At 39.8% G+C, this 20,229-nt stretch overlaps 1 protein-coding gene across 5 annotated transcripts in view; it reads left to right on the plus strand.

Moving 5' to 3' along the window:
* LOC138990213 (uncharacterized) overlaps positions 1-20,229 on the plus strand; it is a 181,726-nt gene that overhangs the window by 55,282 nt on the left and 106,215 nt on the right. The window lies entirely within an intron of this gene.

The raw sequence follows: 20,229 nt of genomic DNA on the forward strand, positions 1-20,229 counted from the left end.
TCCTGACAGTATAGTAGAAGTGACTATACCAAGATCTTAGTTGTTACACTGTGAGTATGGGTCAGGTACTGGTGGTGGTAAGTTGAATTGCAAAGGAAATGGTGTTTATAGTTCTTCATCTGACATATGATCACAAAGAAATTTTACAATTGCCTTGCCGTTAAGCTCCCTTTCTGCTTCAAGGAGTATTTGAAGATTTTCTTAAGTATTACCCCATGGAAAAAACAATACATTACAATTAAATTAAAGTCTAATTTTCTCATGGTTAAAATGGAAAATAAGTCAGCTTAAAGGTGACCTGTAGTGTGAAGGGTGTGAAGGGGAGCTATAAGCTATCACCTTGCTCCACAACAGGGAGCAGCAAATCTTTTCTGGAAGTGGCTACATAATAAATATTTTTGGCTTTACATGGTAGCCAGTCTTTACTGGCTACCTGTAAATGAACAGGCATGGCTGTGTTCCAATAAAATTTATTTACAAGTTCAGCATGTGGGCAGTAGTAATTTATTAACCCTGATATATGCAGTATTACATAAGAGATGTGTAAAGTGAAATATTAAGTAAATCCTATACATTACTAGTATTTTGAATGTCCTTGAGTAACCTAAGAGTTGCTGTTGTTGTCAGTCCCTATGTCGTGTCTGATTCTTTGCGACCCCATGGTCTATAGCACACCAGGCTTCCCTGTCCTTCACAATTTCCCAGAGTTTGCTCAAACTCGTGTCTATTGAGTCAATGATGCCATCCAACCATCTCATCCTGTGTTGCCCATTGTCCTCTTGACCTCAGTATTTCCCAGCATTAGAGTCTTTTCCAATGAGTTGGCTCTTTGCATCAAGTGGCCAAATATTGGAGCTTCAGCATCAGTCCTTCCAGTGAATATTCACCGTTGATTTCCTTTAGAATTGACTGGTTTGATCTCCTTGCTGTCCAAGGGACTCTCAAGAGTTTCTCCAGCACCATAGTTCGAGGGCATCAATTCTTCGGTGCTCAGCTTTTTTATTTTCTAGCTCTCATGTCTGTATACGACTACTGGAAAAACCATATCTTTGACTATACGGACCTTTGTAGGCAAAGTAATGTCTCTGTTTTTCAATGCACTGTCTAGGTTTGCCATAGCTTTTCTTCCAAGGAGCAACTGTCTTTTAATTTCATGGCTGCAGTCACCATCCACAGTGATTTTAAGTCCCCCCAAATAAAGTCTGTCACTATTTCCATTGTTTCCTTATGGGTTTGCCATGAAATGATGGGACCAGAGGCCATGATCTTGGTTTTTTGAATGTTGAGTTTTAAGCCAGTTTTTTCACTCTCCTCTTTCACATTCATCATGAGGCTCTTTAATTCCTCTTTGCTTTCTGCTGTAAGGGAATTATATTCATCAGCAATGAATATTCAGGGTTGGTTTCCTTTAGGATTGACTGGTTTGATCTCCTTGCTGTCCAAGCGACTCTCAAGAATTTTCTCCAGCAGCATAGTTTGAAAGCATCAATTCCTTGGCACTCAGCCTCTTTATGGTCCAATTCTTACATCTGTACATGACTACTGGAAATACCATAGCTTTGACTATATGGATCTTTGCTGGAAGAGTGATGTCTCTGCTTCTTAATATGCTGTCTAGATTTGTCATAGCTTTTCTTCCAAGGAGCAAACATCAAATTTATAGAAATACTATGGTCAGAAGATTGGTATGAAATTTTGTAGTTGTTTAGTCACTAAGTCATATCTGACTCTGTGACCCCATGGAGTGAAGCCCACTAGGGTCCTCTGTCCATGGGATTTTCCAGGCAAGAATACTGGAGTGGGTTGCCATTTCCTTCTCCAGGGGATAGTCCCAGCCCAAGGATGTCTCCTGCATTGCAGTCAGATTCTTTACCACTGAGCCACCAGGGAAGCCCTTTTGGTATTAAATAAATATGTTTAAAATGTAAAACATAACCCTAATTAAACTACTTATAGTATTGAAAAGTGCTTGCAGATTCACTGCTTATTTAATGACATTAAATTTTTTTTCAAGAAAGAGTATAGCATTTATTAAAATTCAAATCTAATATAAACTCTTGGAATCAAATGTGTTGTTAACAGGATATGGGCATACATGAATTTTTACCTGTTTTACTTTGGGGACAAAATGGTTACTGATTATATGTTATAAATAAATTTGTTCCTTTCTTTGTAATGCTTGTAGTCATGTGAACATGCAATTATTACTTGACATTTGAAATTTCGTCTCAAATGAAATATGAAACATTTTATGAATTGAAAAACTTGGAAATCCTTCAGGTAGGGGATTATATTTATAACTCTCAATATGTCCGTTTTTACTCTTTATTTTTAAGCATTTATTAGTTCAGTTCAGATCCGTCGCTCAGTCGTGTCCGATTCTTTGCGACCCCATGAATCGCAGCATGCCAGGCCTCCCTGTCCATCACCAACTCCAGGAGTTTACCCTAACTCATGTCCATTGAGTTGGTGATGCCATCCAGCCATCTCATCCTCTGTTGTCCCCTTCTCCTCCTGCCCCCAATCCCTCCCAGCATCAGGGTCTTTTCCAATGAGTCAACTCTTTGCATGAGGTGGCCAAAGTATTGGAGTTTCAGCTTCAAAATCAGTCCTTCCAATGAACAACCAGGACTGATCTCCTTTAGGATGGACTGGTTGGACCTTCTTGCAGTCCAAGGGACTCTCAAGAGTCTTCTCCAACACCACAGTTCAAAAGCATCAATTATTTGGTGCTCAGCTTTCTTCACAGTCCAACTCTCACATCCATACATGACCACAGGAAAAACCATAGCCTTGACTAGACAGACCTTTGTTAGCAAAGTAATGTCTCTGCTTTTGAATATGCTATCTAGGTTGGTCATAACTTTCCTTCCAAGGAGTAAGCGTCTTTTAATTTCATGGCTGCAATCACCATCTGCTGTGAGTTTTGGAGCCCCCCAAAATAAAGTTGGACACAGTTTCCACTGTTTCCCCATCTATTTCCCATGGAGTGATGGGACCAGATGCCATGATCTTAGTTTTCTGAATGTTAAGCTTTAAGTCAACTTTTTCACTCTCCTCTTTCACTTTCATCAAGAGGCTTTTTAATTCCTCTTCATTTATTAGATAGCCATAAAATGTCACTTCAGGACCAATCTTGATAAATTTTTAAAATGTGATGATTACCAAATAAAGAAACACATTTTCCATGTTTCATCAATTCTAAGAAACTGTTTTTTAACATTTCTTAAATGAATTGTTTGGGCTTCTCATCATGATAGCTTCTTTTGTTACAGAACAAGGCAACTGGGCTCAGAAGTGGTGGCACATGGGCTTAGTTGATTTGAGGCATGTGGGATCTTTCTGGATCAGGGATGGAACCCTTGTCCCCTGCCTTGGCAGGCAGATTTTCAACCACTGGATGACCAGGGAAGTCTTTTACTATTTTTTTACATTTTAGTATCTCTGAAGTTTGGATTCTTCTGATTATGGAAGACACCTTAACAAATGGATACAGTCATGAAACAGTTGTAATTACCTGCATGTAACTGGTCTGAACCCCTTCCTTGGAACCTTAATGTTTAAGATCCAGAGAATCAGCATGAAAATCTACAGTATGGGGGGCCGTATCATGGAAGAAAAGTCTTGAGACACTGATAGAGTGCTTTTTTAAAGAATGTGCATGATAGCCTTGATATCATCAAGGAATCGTGTGTGAAAGTCACAGGTGCCAATGAGCCTGAATCAAAATGTGATTGAGAAGAGCAGCCTCTGAATGCAAAGCTTGGAAATACCTTTCTAAAATGTATTTTGCTAATACCTAGTTTTTCACATATGCACAAGAGTAATATACAGTAAATTCTGTATCTAAATAAGTCTAAAAGAGTTCTTTCAGTAAGTATAAAGCACTCTAAGGGATAAAAAACAATTGTGTCGTAGTTTAATTGGAACGATTTTTTTCCTTAGTGGCATATAACATAATAATATACAATGATTTATTGTGTTAGATGCAATGATATAGTTTTATATATATATATATATATATATGTATGTATGTATGTATGTATGTATACAGGGCTTCCCTGGTAGCTAAGTCAGTAAAGAATCTGCTTGCAATGCAGGAGACCTGGGTTTGGTCCCTGGGTCAGGAAGATCCTCTGGAGAAGGAAATGGCAACCCACTTTAGTATTCTTGCCTGAAGAATCCCATGAACAGTGGAGCCTGGCAGGCTACAGTCCATGGGGTTGCCAGAGTTGGACATGACTTAGCGTCTAAACCACCACCAAGGCCTGTTCTATTTAATATGGACAAATCTGATCTCTGATATGCATAATTTGGATTGGATATGTGTATACATATTTATGTTTAAATTAGAAAATGACAACTCTTTTTTTCCTCACCTTATATTGAGGTGATAAAAGACTTTACTATTCTTATTAAAGAAAACCTGACTTGTTAACTGAAAAGGCATGGTAACTTCAGCATCAGCTTACTCATTGAACTCTTAAGTCCTCTAAAATACAACCTGAAAAGATCTAGCATGAGGGCTTAATTTCAGCACCTTGCATACAAGACCAAAGACACATTTTACAAAGATCAGATAGAATTTGATTATCATCATCCCTGTCAGCCTCAGTGTCACATCCATATTTTCTTTTTAAACATTTTGATGATTTGTTAGAAATATCTTATGATGATTCTGTTTCAGTGGTAATAAGGATAGTTTTGGACCCAATGAATGATCAATTAATCAGAACATGTCGAATGGCAAGTGGGACGACACTGAGGATTTTGTAGTTATAAGCTACTATTTTAATTGTACTCAGAAGGAAGGTCAACAGACTTTAATGTTGCATCCATTTATACGAGGTGAAGTAGAGAATTAAATGTAATATACGTGGCTTGTGTGGATGTTCCTCTGGAAAGACTCTGTCACTGGGGCCCCTCCACCATGTTGTATCCTTGGCCCTGTTTCTGCTCTTCCTTAGCCCAAGTCCCCCTTGGGTCACCAAGTCCATTGCAAAGTGTACAGTGCTGATGTGATATTGTATAAACCTGTGTCTCCTTGGACTAAATTTATGATGTTTTTTCTCATTGGCCCTGATCAAAGTTATTTTTTAAATATGCTTACACTTTTCAACTCCATTCCTTCCTCCCCTTTGAGAAGGGTTGCTAACAAGATCTATTACCAAATAGCACTTGAGGTGATATGAACCTAACCTGGGTTGAAGCAATGTCTGCAAGTGGATTGCTTCATGCTTTCTCTTCTCCTCCTGCCCCTCTCCTCACCCCTGTCATTTTGGAAATCAACATGCCCTGAAACAGAAGGAAGCTGGTTGCTAGGTACAAGTGCATCTAGCCCAGCACTAGGTATAGATCTCATTGGAAGCCTCCTCCTTGGGTCTGTGGGAGATTCTATACTGTCTCTTGTAACAAATCCCTTCCATTTAGAAAAATAAGCAGTTCCATGCCAGGAATCTTGCATTCTTCTCTAAACTGTGAAGAAAGTTCCCTCAGATCCAACCTCAAAATTGAGCCTGTGTTTGCCTCCAGCACTAAATAGTTAGTCTTTGCCAAGAACCAGGTTTTATTTATTTTTTTTCTTCAAGTATTTCTCCACATAATTAAAATGTTAGCACAGAAGACAGTCACTAGGAAAAGTTTGACCACTCATATGGTACAGGGAGAGGGAGGGCAGAGCTGCTAAAACTGGGCTACGCAGTTACAGCTTTCCTAGAGACGTGGCTGTAGAGAGCCAGTTACTTCAGGGCCTCACACCTTTTAAAAAGCTTATCTAATTTTCAGGACTTTCCTGGTAGTTCAGTGGCTGACTCTATGCTCCCAATGCAGAGGGCCTAGGTTCAATCCTTGGTCAGGGAACTAGATTCTGCATCCTGCTACTAAGACTCCGTGCAGCTAAATAAATATAAAAATTTTATTTACTTTTCAAAAATTACCTGAAATTATCTTCTGGTTATGAAAGTTCTATATGCACATTGAAGAAAATTGGGAAGAAAGTAAACTAATGAAAGCAAAGCATTCATAATCTTACCACTTGCTATTTTACATGTTAATACATTTAGTTCAATGATTGTCTTTAGCCTTTTTATTTTTTAAAGATATTTAAAATGAGACTTCTTTTGGCCATGCCACGTGTCATGTGGGATCTCAGTTCCTCTATCAGGGACCAAGCCTGCGAGCCCTGCAGTTTGAATCACTGGCTGCTGTTGTTTAGTTGTTAAGTAGTGTCTGAGTCTTTTGTGACCCCATGGAATGTAGCCTGCCAGACTCCCGTGTCCATGGGATTTCCCAGGCAAGAATACTGGAGTCAGTTGCCATTTCCTTCTCCAGGCACCTTCTCAACCCAGGCATGGAACCTGCGTCGTCTGCATTGGCGGGTGGATGGATTCTTTACCACTGAACCATCAGGGAAGCCCTTGAGCCACTGGACCACCAGGAAAATCCCCAAATGAAAGAACTTGATAATATATGCAGCTTCATTCAGCTAACATTCTGTCATGAGGTTTTCCAATGTCTTTAGGAAATATTCATACACACGTTTGTATGAATATCACTATCATGGCTCATCATCCTGAAAAAATATGAATTCTTCCTTAATACACTGTTAATTTCAGTTGAAGAGTTTGTTGTGGCCAAGTTTGTAATGACAAAGTCCTAATGAGGGCTCATGAGACTCCAGGTGATGTGGTGTCCAGGGACCTCTCTGAGTTCATCTCCTAGAATGTGGTCTCTCCAGATTCTAGCCTTTCTGATCTCTTCTCTGGTTGTTGAACCTGGCAGTCTCACTGTACCTTCCCAGCTCACCTTCTGCCAGGAGTGCTTTTACTTGAACTCTACTTTCTCATGCTTTTTCTCTGTCAACACTAACACATCAACCCACTCACAGAAGCTCTCCAGTTGTATTTATTGATGTAATTTTTCTCTTCTCCGTAATATCTGTCACCATCTAACATATTATATGTACTTATGTTTGTATGCATGTATTTATGTCTATTGCGCCTACTCCCAACTAGCAAGAATTCCACAAGGACAAACTTTTGGGTTTTATTTACCTCTGTATTCCTGATGCATAGACCAGCAGTGCCAGATTTTTAGTCTGCAATTTAATGTGTTTAATAAGTGAAAAAAAAAGAAACCACTGCAGTAAATGTATCTGCAAATGGAATTGCCAGCATTATAGGATATTTCCTTAAGACACACCTCTAGGAGTAGAAGTTTTAGATTGATGAATATTATTTATAATCAGTAATAAATTATTAAGAACACTGTTTAAAACTACTTAAAGTTGAGATATTCCCATGCAGTGCTTTTACTTTTCAACTGAATTAAGGAAAATAATTGTCTTTTTTTTTTTTGCTTTTGAAAGACCTAGATCATTTCCGTAATAACCCAAATTAGCCTTTTCCTTTACCTGATAGAGTAGGTTCAACAAAACCAGTTAATTCCTTCCATGGCTATTTTTTCCCCTCAAATTCTGCTTTGAGTGATGAATATCCAAAGAGTTCATGTGAAATTACATTGTTCCTATGTTCTGACCCACCATTATATGCATGTCTTTATTAAAAAGAGTTTTAGTATTATGGAAGTACCCATTTTCAAGATCATGTCTAGAGCTTTTGAAATATTGGAATCTAAGAAAAATTGGAACAGTTACTCCTATAAAAATATATTGTTTAGAGTGGTAGGAATATTATTGGTGTTCTTTCAAAAGCAGAAATTAACATCAGAAATTTTGCATTAAAATTTTTTTGTGTATGATGAAGACTTTTTTTTTTTGGCTGCATCACGGGGCCTGTGAGTCCTTAGTTCTACAACCAGGCGTAGAACCCTTACCACTTGAAGTGAACAGTCTTAACCACTGTAACACAATTTATCTCTACTTTGGTTAATTTTGTTTTGGCACCTAGATTAAATCTGTGAAACAGGGACAACTTTCAAACTTCATGGTAGTAAATTATTAAAATACTTATTAATATATGTCTGACTATCCATGTCCATCAGTCTTTTGCTGCACTTACCTGAAATTTTCTGGAAAAAAATGATTAGAACCTGTGCTTTTTAAAAAAACAAAACTTAATGAAGTTACTTAACCAACAAATGTGTGACCAAGTTTGCTGTAGTTTGGAGTTAATGTGATTATTTATGTAAAACCATAATCCCTTAATTCTTTTGTGTTCTCCAGATTAGCTTGTATGGAATACAGCCCAGTTCCATGCTCTTATTTCCTAATACTTGGGAGTATTTGAAATGCAATTCCAGCTTGTCTTGTTGCTGAGTAAAGTGCAAGGGTTTTTTACCTCCATGAGATGACTTTCCACCCTTCTTCCTTCTGTACACACACACACAAACACACACACACACAATACACACATACATATATTTTAATTACTGGGGAGATATACCATATCAACATTGGGAACTTATCAAGTCACTTCAGCAGGAATACCTTTCACCTCATTTGATATCACTGTATGTTAAAATAATTGTTCCTGAGTAGACATGGGAATCCCTGAGATGAATGTGCCTTTCAGATGAGCATCTGACCACTTCACTGTGCAAATCTTTCCTTGGCTCTTAGAGTAGTGAGGGATTCTTACTCATTTCTACTCCACTTGTGCAAATAGATTAACTCTGTCAACACCCATTCTGAACTCCTTCTCCCTTGACTTTTCCTATAAAATCGAGAGAAAAAAGAACACTCAAGAGCCCATCTCCTAGCGCTTCCCTGGTGGTCCAGTGGCTAAAACTCCATGCTACCAATGCAGGGGACCCAGGTTTGATCCCCAGTCAGGGAATTAGATCCCACATGCTGCCACTGAAGATCCTAAGTGCTGCAACTAAGACCTGGTGCAGCCAAATAAATAAATTAATTAATTAAAAAAGATCCCATCTCCTATAAGCCAGAGTACTGATATAATGTAGTTCTAGGCAAGTAGGTGGGGAAGGAAGTTATGAGGGAGACCTTCCCTCCTCTTCTTGCCAAATTAAAAGGCAAACCTAGAAGAAAGGTATTTTTATCCTTCCTTCTGCACCCTTCTTTTTTCTTGTCTGCAATGCCAAAGGTTTAGCAGTGGTTTTAGGACCACGAGGGTGAGAGTGATAGGCTAAAGAATGGCAGAACAGAAAAGTAAAAGCATCTGGATTCCTAGGGCAGTGAGATTCTTGTTATCTGAGAGACGTTCACCCTTCCTTTGGTCATTGTTTGGTTCTTTGTTATTTGCAACCAAGTCTGACTCTTAACTCATCCACATGACTTACCGTCAGCACCCCCTGCCCTAAACTTGCTTTCTTCTGAAGTAGTGTTGGGTTGTCATATCTTCACACCTTATACTCTGAGGGATGTCACCCAGAGTGAGTGAGGCTTTTCTATTCTTACTTTTCGCTTGAGGCACAGAGTATCCAAAAACAAAACAAAACTGTGGAGTGGCAGGGCTCACGATGAAGACAAATTTTAACTTATTGTACTGCTACCTGATGTGTTTTGAGTGCTTATTTTTAACTCTCTTGTGCACAGAGTAACTTCTGCTGTCCTCTGCCCTGCTCTCAGTCACCAAATGCCTCTCTATGGTCATATGACATGCATTTTTCACGTTTCACCTAGAAGTCTACCGAAGCAACTCTTTCTTTTCACGTTTCACCTAGAAGTCTACCGAAGCAACTCAAAGTACAAGTCTACAATGAAAATATCTCATAGTGTAATAACAGAGGGGAAGATTTGCTATTGAGAACCATAGTCACATTCCAGAGGAGCAGATACAAAATTTGATATGTTTGGATTATGCAAAGGTAGGTCTACCACTAAATTTGGACAAGAGGCTGAAGAAAGTGAGGAATATCAAAGGTTACACAGAAAGAATGGCTAAAGGGGAGAAAGGACCACATGAGGAAGGAAAGCCCAGAGAGCTGGTTCAGGTTGAAGTCCTAAATTGGATAAAATGGTCTTGAAGAAAACAAAAAATTACAGCCATTACAGTAGCCAGAGGACTTCTGAGTAACGTGCATGCAGCATTTAGTTTGAATGGATGCCCTGCTTGAATGTAAAACCTCTTATATATCTTCCCCCATCTTCAGTTAAGTCTGCTACATTCCTAAATGCTTTGGGGAGGGGAACTACTGTTGCTCTTGGTTCAATACAGTGACAGACAGATGTTGGGAAAGTAATTCAACTGAAACAGCTGCTTAGGGCCAACATTGTAAAGCTTCCTGAAAACCACTGAAACCATGTGGAGTCAGGCTGGAGGCAATGCCTGCCTTAAAGAGCCACACAAACCCAGGTGGTGTGTGAATATTCCTAAGAATAACTAAATGATATTAACAGTTAGAAGAGTCTGTCCTAATAAGATGTAGAGTTTTGCTCAAATATTCTTTCAGATTTGAAAAAGTTTGGGGAAAAAATTTTGGTTTCTCCCTAAAACTTTCTGCCCTACCCCTTTGCATTTATGTAAGCTTAAGAGTCAGAGAAGGTGATGGCACCCCACTCCAGTACTCTTGCCTGGAAAATCCCATGGACGGAGGAGCCTGGTAGGCTGCAGTCCATGGGGTCGCTCAGAGTTGGACAGGACTGAGCTACTTCACTTTCACTTTTCACTTTCATGCATTGGAGTAGGAAATGGCAACCCACTCCAGTATTCTTGCCTGGAGAATCCCAGGGACAGGGAAGCCTGGTGGGCTGCCGTCTATGGGGTTGCACAGAGTTGGACACGACTGAAGCGACTTAGCAGTAGCAGCAAGCTGAAGAGTGGAGGAATGCGTCTGTTTTGCTCCCCAGTAGACCCCAGGATCCAGGAGGCTGCCAAACATATAATAATTTCAATAAACACTTTGGATAAGTAAAGTTAATCTAGAAATACATTTTAAAGATATGAAATTGGGAGAATGTAGAATCAATATGGGGACTTCCCTGATGGTCCAGTGATAAGAATCCACCTTGCAATGCTGGGATGCAGGCTTGATTTCTGTTTGAGGAACTAACATCCCACATGCTGTGGAGCAACTAAGCCTGACACAATTAGAGAGCCTGCATGCTGTGATTATTGAGTTCAAAAGCCACAACTGGACTTTCCTGGTGAAGAATCCACCTGCAGTGCAGGAGACGCTGGTTTGATTCCTGGGTTGGGAAGATCCCGTGGAGAAGTGATAGGCTACCCACTTCAGAATTCTTGGGCTTCCCTGGTGGCTCAGATGGTAAAGTATCCACCTGCAATACGGGAGACTTGGGTTCAATCCCTGGATTGGGAAGATCCCTGGGAGGAGGGTGTGGCAACTCACTCCAGTATTCTTGTCTGGAGAATCCCTATAGATAGAGGAGCCTGGTGGGCTACAGCCCATGGGGTCGCAAAAAGTGGGACACGACTGAGCGACTAAGCACAGTACACAGCACATTAGAGCCACAACTAAGAGTCCATGAACCACAACAAAAAGGCCTGTGTGATACAACCAAGATTCCTCATGTCACAATAAAGACCTGCTGTAGCCAAATAAATAAAAATAAATAAATATTTAAAATTCTCTTGGAGGCTCAAAATGTTCATATCTATAGATGCATTCAGATTCTTTGATAAGGCAGCACAAAGCTTTCTACAGTATCCTACATTGGATGAAAAATTCACTTGTCAGTTCTCACAGTTTTTTTAAGGTTGTTTTGCCAAACCTCATTCATGTTAGAGTTTTTATTTCTCACTCTTTACATTTATTTTGGCACTAAAATACAGTGCTATTTTAAATTAATTTGACTACATGTTTGAAGAACTTTTAATCAAGGCAAAGTAAGTAACTATAAATCATGGAAACTTAGAAATAATCCATTTTAATCACCTTGATTTAAGAGCAACCCACTCTGAAATGCTGTCACAATTCTTTTATCACCTGTTCTCAGGGTTGTTCCTAGAAAAGCACAACAGATATACAAACTTCAAATAAAAGAGCACTTAGGCTTCCCTGATGGCTTAGCGGGTTAAGAATCCACCAGCAATACAGGAGACACAGGAGACATGGATTTGATTCCTCCGTTGAGAAGATCCCCTGGAGGAGGGCATGGCAACCCTCTCCACTATTCTTGCCTGGAGAATCCCCATGGACAGAGAAGCCTGGTGGGCTACAGTCCATAGGGTCACAAAGAGTCAGATACAAGTGAGCGACTAAGTACACAGGCAAGCAGTGTTTGAATGTGGACTAGTACGTCTGCAAGTATTTTCTTGAAAAATTCAGATAACTCTGTATGTTTTATTGCAAACTTCTTTCTTCACAATTTTCCCCACATACTTCATTATCTGATGATAGCCATTTTTCTCAAAAGCAAGTAGAGGCCATCAGGCAAACACTTCCTTAATTGAACTTTATGTTTTTCCTTCTAAATTATGAATCAATTTGATTGTCTTCAATTGATTTCAAAATCCAAGAGAGGCGGTGGATTGTATCAGTGTAAATATCTTGCTACTATATTCCACTATAATTTTTAAAAAGTCACTGTTGGAGAAACTGGTTAAGCTGTACACTTCACCTGTTTTATGTTTTTTATTTTTTATAACTGCATGTGAGTCTACAATTATGTCAATAAAAGTTTCAATTGAAACATAATTCAAAAACAGTCTGTTTCCAGGCAAGACAGGAAATGCAGACAGTGGTGATGATTAATGTAAAGTACAATTTGGAGTATTAATTAATTAATATGTTACCATATGCAATGTCTTTCTTCTATCTGAAGATAATACTTTTCATTTTGGTTTAATCTTTTGTTTCAATGAGAGGATCTTTCTCCTTTGAATAATTCCTGCTTTACAAAGTCTTCCATTTCTCCTTTTTGAATACTATAGTGGCATTATTTAATTGTCCCCCAAATTTATAGTTTTATTGCAACTTCCAAAGCTGCTGGTTTCTGATTTTGCAAATCTGTGTGGCTCTTGAATAGATAATTCAGTTCTGAAAAATGTTGCTGAGATTTCATCGTTCACCTCATGTTTCCCACCTGAACCTAGAGATTAATTCAGTAGTAAATATGTGAAAAGACACAGTATTCTGGAAATCAAGATCTCTGTGATGCAGAGGTGAAGGCTGAATATCTTTTCTTGCCATTAGGGGTATCGGCCCTGGAGATGAAGTTCCTGCCTAGAGATGAGCAGACATAAGAGAGAGCCAGAGAAATGAAGCCCAGATCACAAATTAACTGAGGGCTGTTCTTCTGTCTCTGAACTTTTTCAAATACATGAGATAAGCAAACTGAAACCAAAATCAGAACCCAAGAAAGCATGCCCACCTTTATTGTTGCAACATAATGAGTCTTACTGAATTAGGCTGCTGTTGAATTCGGCAGTAGAAAATAGGATGTTGTGAGTAAAAATGTGGAACTGGGTGAAACAAGGAAGGAAGAGGTGGTGAATTGCTCTGTTCTCTGCCTTGTGCTGGACAGTTGGCTTTTCTTATTTGTAGTTATATAGGAGTTTTTTTATAATTATAAAGGAGTTTTTAAAACTATGCCCTGTTGAACTTTGCGATAAGGATCATGTAAGAAAGGTCAGAATGCTAAAGTGTGTTGAAGTCTTCTTTTAATGTTCTGTACTGTCTGTGATAATAATGAGATAGACTTCTTTTGAAATTAGGCCTCATAGAAGGTGAGAGGAGAAAGGATATTTTGTTAAGGATTGTCTTCTGCCTGCAGAGTGTTATCAAGCATAACTTGAAATCTGGTTATCTGGCTTATCCTAGGGTTGGAAATACCAAATTCCAGGCCCCAAGCTGAGGTTAGTATAAGCAGAAGCAGGGAGAGAGGGGACTTGGTGAGAGATAGATTTAGGGTACAGGAAGCATCTGATTTACCAGCCTTTCTCCAGGTCCTCTGTTGAGCCTTCTTGGTCTTGCCCCATCCAGGAAGCAAGGGGCCCATTAGATTTGCTTCTCAGTCTTATAATTTTGGGTGAAAACTATTACATCAAGAGTTAGGAGTATGGGAGAAACCAAAGCTGGGCTGCTTGGAAACAGAAGCGTCTAGGCTCAGGTCTGGGTTTAACAACTCTAATCAGATAACATCTATGGCTTTAACTACTAGCCCTGTTACAGAGTGGAAATAAATCGGTAAGAATCTTTCTCAATTTCTTTAGAGAGCAGTATTACCAGTAAAACCCAAACAAGCCTGGTTAAAAATAACTTTTATCTGCTCAACCCCATCTATTCTTAGACCCCCAAGTTCACACTTTAAGAATGTTTTTTTTTTTTCCAACAGGAAAATTAAAATTTTAATAAAATTAAATTGTAATCCAACTTTTTAAAAATTGTTGACTGCTAGAGGAGCCAGCTGTCAGACAAAGCCACCATTCCACCGTCCGCCTCTGGTGTTGCCGGGGAGAGAAATGAACAGTGAAACAGCTGTCCTAGGAACTGTTCTATTTAAGAATGAGTAGAGAGAGGGGCTTCCTTGGTGGCTTAGTAAGGAGTCCACCTGCCAATGCAGGGGATGCGGGTTCGATCCCAGATCTGGGAAGATCCCATATGCCACAGAGCAGCTAAGCCCATGTGCCACAACTCTTAAACCTGTGCTCAAGAGCCCGGGAGCCGCAACTACTGAAGCCCACGGGCCTTAGGGCCCGTGCTCCACAACAAGATAAGTCACTGCAATGGGAAGCCCGAGCACCACAGCTAGAGAGTAGCCTCCGCTTGCTGCAACTGGAGAAAAGCCTGCACAGCAATAAAGACCCAGCACAGCCAGAAATAAATAGTTATATATATAAAAAAAAAAGAATGAGTAGAGAGCCGTGTTGACTTCCATTCTTGTTTCTCTCCAAGTGGGAGGGTTATATATATATATATATAATGTATATTTATTTAGCTGTGTCAGGTCTTAGTTGTGGCACTCAGGATCTTCAGTCTTGTTTGTAGCATGTGGAATCTAGTTTCCTGACCAGGGATTGAACCCAGGCCCTCTGCATTGGGAGCATGGAGTCTTAGCCACTGGACCACCAGGAAGTCCCCCATGTGGGAGGTTTTATTTCAATGATATTGTTCTCCCTCTGCTAGTAGATGCTGAATGTTATGTGGTAGGCAGCTGCTTAGTTAGCTGTAGACCCTTGAATCCTTCCTTTTGGAAAAGATTGCCCCTGCCACAGAGACCCTGAGCTTGTCCTAGAGGCAGTAACTCAAAAGGTGTTTGAGTTCACTTCATTTGGGGAAGGAGGAAATGTTTCCCTGATATTTTTGAAAGTGTGCATTTCAGATGAAAGGTGTATTTGTGTGTGTGTGTGATATCTGTTATCTTTAGTTATCTTTACTTTGTCTTCTTCTTTTTTAAAAATATTAATTTGACTGCACCAGGTCTGAGTTGTGGCACCTGGAATCTTCCATCCTCCTTGTGGGATGCGGGATATTTAGTTGCAACATGTGAATACAATTGCGGCATGTGGGATCTAGTTCTCTGACTAGGAAACACTGAGAGCACAGAGTCTTGGCCACTGGCCCATCAGGGAAGTCCCAGAAAGGTGGAAAGGTGTATTTGGACGTCAGCTGTTGTAACCAAAGGTGTGGAGTGAAATGGAATCACCTTTTGGATTTCTCCGGCATCTAAGACTTCCTCTTCCCTCTTCTCATCAACAGTCTCTCACTGGGATAATAATGAGTTCCAAGGAAATTGATCCCACTGCTGACTCTAGTGATTCATTTTTACTAGAGAAACAGAAACTTATCAAACCAGTCTTAAAGCTGACTGTACTTCTAGGTCATTTTACTTTAAAGACTCAATAAATAACTTTAGTGGTTTAAGCAATTTAAGTTGAATTTCCTATTTGTCACATCATAGAAAAACATATTCAGTGCTCACATCTCTTTCTGAAAAGAAAATGATGAAACCTTAGTTTCTGTCTCCTTCTAGCTATCATTTTATTATTTTTCTATTTACAACTGCAGTTGCTGAAAATGTGATGTTTGCTTGATCTCTGCAATTTTTCTTTTGTCTACTTGACAACCCACCAATTTCTGCTTTCCATCCTTGTCACTATACAGACACAGCTATTGACAAGGACATAAATGGCTTACAAATAGTCAAATCAGTGGATCTAGTTCAATTATTAGTTACTAATATTAGTATTTTTATTAATTGATGTTATTTTAGATAATTAATATTAATATTATTCTGTCTCTTCATTGGTGTCCATTGATATAAACATACTTTCTTTTCTTCCTTGAGCTTCGTAAAACACTTCTCCTGTTACTTTGTTTTTTTTGTTTTTTGGCCACATTACACAACTTCTGAGATGTTAGTTCCCTGACCAGGGACTGAACCCAGGCCTTTGGCAATGAGAATGCAGAGCCCTAACCACTGGACCCCCAAGGAGTTCCTCCCATTACTTTTTAAAATACAACTTTCAAACAGTTTCTGCTCAGTCTTTCTACTTTCTTCTCTTCTTTTTATGTTGTCCATAGTTTCACTGATACTGTTTCCCATCCCAATGACTTTTAAGCTAGTCAAACCTTACCTTACATCTTTCTATAAATTGTAAACATTTTTCTGATTCTTGTCAATCCCCAAGACTACTCCTTCTCCCAATATTAACCTAAACTCTTACCTTTGTGACTTGAACTTTTGTTTATCTATTTTACTTTATTTTTTAATTTTACAATATTGTATTAGTTTTGCCATATATCAAAATGAATCCGCCACAGGTATACATGTGTTCCCCATCCTGAACCCTCCTCCCTCCTCCCTCCCCATACCATCCCTCTGGGTCATCCCAGTGCACCAGCCCCAAGCATCCAGTATTGTGCATCGAACTGGGACTGGCGACTCGTTTCATATATGATATTATACATGTTTCAATGCCATTCTCCCAAATCATTATTTTATTTTTGAACCTTTATTTTAACCTAATACCCTGAACTTGATATTCTTACACCCTGAACTTGATATACTTACATGCGTTTATAGTCCACGAATCATGGTCCTATGTATTGACTCTTAGCTTATTGTTTTCTTTCTCATTTTTTCCTGCTGCATTGGATAGTAACAGAGAATTACAGTAACAGAGAGTCCTATCTTGGTCCTTGTATTAGGGCTTTCCAGAGAAACTGACGGAGAAGGCAATGGCACCCCACTCCAGTACTCTTGCCTGAAGAATCCCATGGATGGAGAAGCCTGGTGGGCTGCAGTCCATGGGGTCGCTAGAGTCGGACACAACTGAGCGACTTCACTTTCACTTTTCACTTTCCTGCATTGGAGAAGGAAATGGCAACCCACTCCAGTGTTCTTGCCTGGAGAATCCCAGGGATGGGGAAGCCTGGTGGGCTGCTGTCTGTGGGGTTGCACAGAGTTGGACACGACTGAAGCGACTTAGCAGCAGCAGCAGTAGCAGCAGCAGCAGAGAAACAGAAGCAGTAGTATATACACAGATATACAGAAACAGATTTATTGTGAGAGATTGTCTCATATGAGTAAATCAGCTCACTATTAAGAAATCCCAGGGTCTGCCATCTTCAGGCTTGAGGTGTAGGAGAGCAAGCGGTACAGTTCTAGTCCAGACCCGAGAATCAGGAGTCCCACAGCAGGAGATGGGTGTCCCAGACCAAGCAGGAAGCAAGTTTGCCCTTCCTTTGCTCTTTTGTTCTATTCAGGCTCTTAACAGATTGGCTGATGCCCATCTGCATTGGTGAGAGAGATCTTCCCAGGTGGCACTAGTGGTTAAGGATCTGCCTGCCAATACAGGAGATGCTAGAGACACAGGTTCGATCCCTGGGTTGGGAAGATCTCCTGTGTCAGGGGACATTCAGCTTTAAGGAATCTAATATGTTACACTCTTCTTCCTCTGTGTGCCATTTCTCAAGGATTCTCTGTTCCTTATCAGTTCCTATTCTGGGAATGAGTAGAGCTGCATGCAGTTCTCAGGACTGAGATCATGGGAAAGGGTACCTGCTTATTTTCCTTTCAGTAATTCCCTTCAATGACTCTTTTCAGTGTCAGTGACTTTATATGTATTAGACTATCCATTTTGTTGCAGTTGATGGGATTTCATCCTTTGTAATGGCCAAATAATCATTTTACTAAAGATATATAAGCCTGCATTTCTGCTAATAAAATATCCTCGTTCCACTAGAGACTTGGGTCCCTGTGTCGTTCTTTCTTTCTCTTTCTCTCTCTCCCTCTGACTAATTCTCTGGAGCATAGAAACCTACTGAGCTCACTTTCCTGCCTGGGCTTTCAAGACCTCTTTGAGAGGACACCCTGTGCCTCCATGAGCGGTACAAGACCTGTCCTAGGGCTTTATTGGTTCTCTGTGTAACCCAGGGAATACTAGCCTCTTTCTCTCTTTTTCTCTCTTTCTTTTCGTCGACTCTGGTCCACCAGGTATGGTCTGTACTAAAGATCAACACTCCTGGAGTAGGAAGTGGCAACCTATTCCAGTATTCCATGGACAGAGGAGCCTGGAGGGCTACAGTCCATGGGGCTGCAGAGACTCAGATATGACTGAGCACACTGAGAGGCGATGAATTATCTGGGTATTTCTTAGTCCAATAAGTTTGACACATAAAATTAACCCTCATAACTCTATAGAATACAATCTTTTCTCCATCTTCCTCAACCTCAAGGCAAGGAAAAGATGGAAGAATTGAACGTAGATTCATTTTCCTTTTTATCACCTCTGGTACACCAATTAAAGCTGGCTGGGTTGCAGCAGTAATTAAATCCAAGGAGGCCAGTGGAAACTAAGAGGTGGTTTTATAATTGTTAACAGCTTTGTATGTCAACACAATTGCATCTTTAACCAGTGGTATTGGTTTGATTCGAGAAAAACAAAAAACAAAAAACAAAAATAGGGTTAAAAAACCAAGGAAGGAGCTGGGAGAGTCCCTTGTTGATCAAATAGATCCTAACTGAGTGACTGGAATAGGGCTCTGTTTCCTTTAGAATCCATATACTTAAGGTGGTCTTAGGGAAAAATGGAGAAAGCCTGCATAAAGAATAGATGTATATGGGAATGTTAGTGACAGATCGCTAGTGCCTTCTGTGTGCTGCTTGTAGAGATCGCCCTCTGAAAAAATTGTCTACAATGTCGAGGGGATGTGTTATTTTTCAAACCTTGTAGGTAGAGGTTGCCAACAAAGGATGTAGGGCCTGAATCTTGGGTTAGGAACTTCAGGCAGGTGATAATTATTTGATATCATTACTCATCGAGAAGGAGCTGCCAAAGACAAGAAAATGATTTTCAAGGGGCTCTACGTGCCCAGGGAAACTAGAAAGAGTAATTGAAGTCATATTGTCTCATCAAGAAAGGAACCATGGTCCAACATGATGTGATTTATTTTCTAGGCTTTTCTTCCTAAGCTCATCTCTTAAATTATGGTATTCTCCAGATGTCCATCCTCGACCCACTGTTCTCATGCTGTGAACTCTCCCAGAGTGATCTCATTTCCTCTCATGATTTCAGTTCCTGATGACTTCAATTCTCTATCTTTATCCTTGACATTTTCTCACAGATTCATACTTCTATCCATCTGTCTGCTCTATGTCTCCCATAACATCATCTTAAAGTCTCAAGCTCAGCTTTTATAGAATGGTAACTATTCCCATCACCCCAACCCCAAATATACTCCCTTCCTTGTCTGCACAGCTCCTTTATTATTATCATTTCTCTCTTTTCCATTGTATTTGGAAACTGGAAAAACCTCATTTATCCAGGCTAAAACCCATCCTTTTTGACTCTTTATTCTCTTTATCCCACTCTGAATTTATGTTATGAATTTTAACTTCTATGCTCTCTTCTCCTTTCCATCATGACAGCCTTGCTCAAATTCAGGTACTATCCCCTTTGATCCTAAATTATCACAACAATTAAACTATTATTAACTGGTTTTCATCAGTCAGAATTTTCATTGTAAGCAATAGAAAATGACAATGTGGCTAACTCAAGCAGAAGAGAATCTTTCATACAGGTTTTGGAATACTTAGAGAATCAACAGGCCCATTGAAGGACACGATTCAGAAAATGCAGGCAAGCCAAAGGGGCCTAGTCAGCTGGGACCTCAGTCAAGGTCATGTATCAGAATAGCATGTCTAGGATGTCACCAAGAGTGCTGGCACTGCTGAAAACAAGTACCCTGAGTGTGCGTGTCAAATTAGTGTACCCTAAATTGTGTGCCCATCCCTTAGGCACTGGAAAGTGGGGAGAACAAAAATCTGTCCCACTTCAATTGCTGTGGGGCATTTCTCTCAAACTGGAAGTATTGAAAAATTGGGTAGCAAGAATAATAACAAAA

Source organism: Bos mutus, chromosome 12, assembly GCF_027580195.1.
Source record: "Bos mutus isolate GX-2022 chromosome 12, NWIPB_WYAK_1.1, whole genome shotgun sequence".
Lineage (NCBI taxonomy): Eukaryota > Metazoa > Chordata > Mammalia > Artiodactyla > Bovidae > Bos > Bos mutus.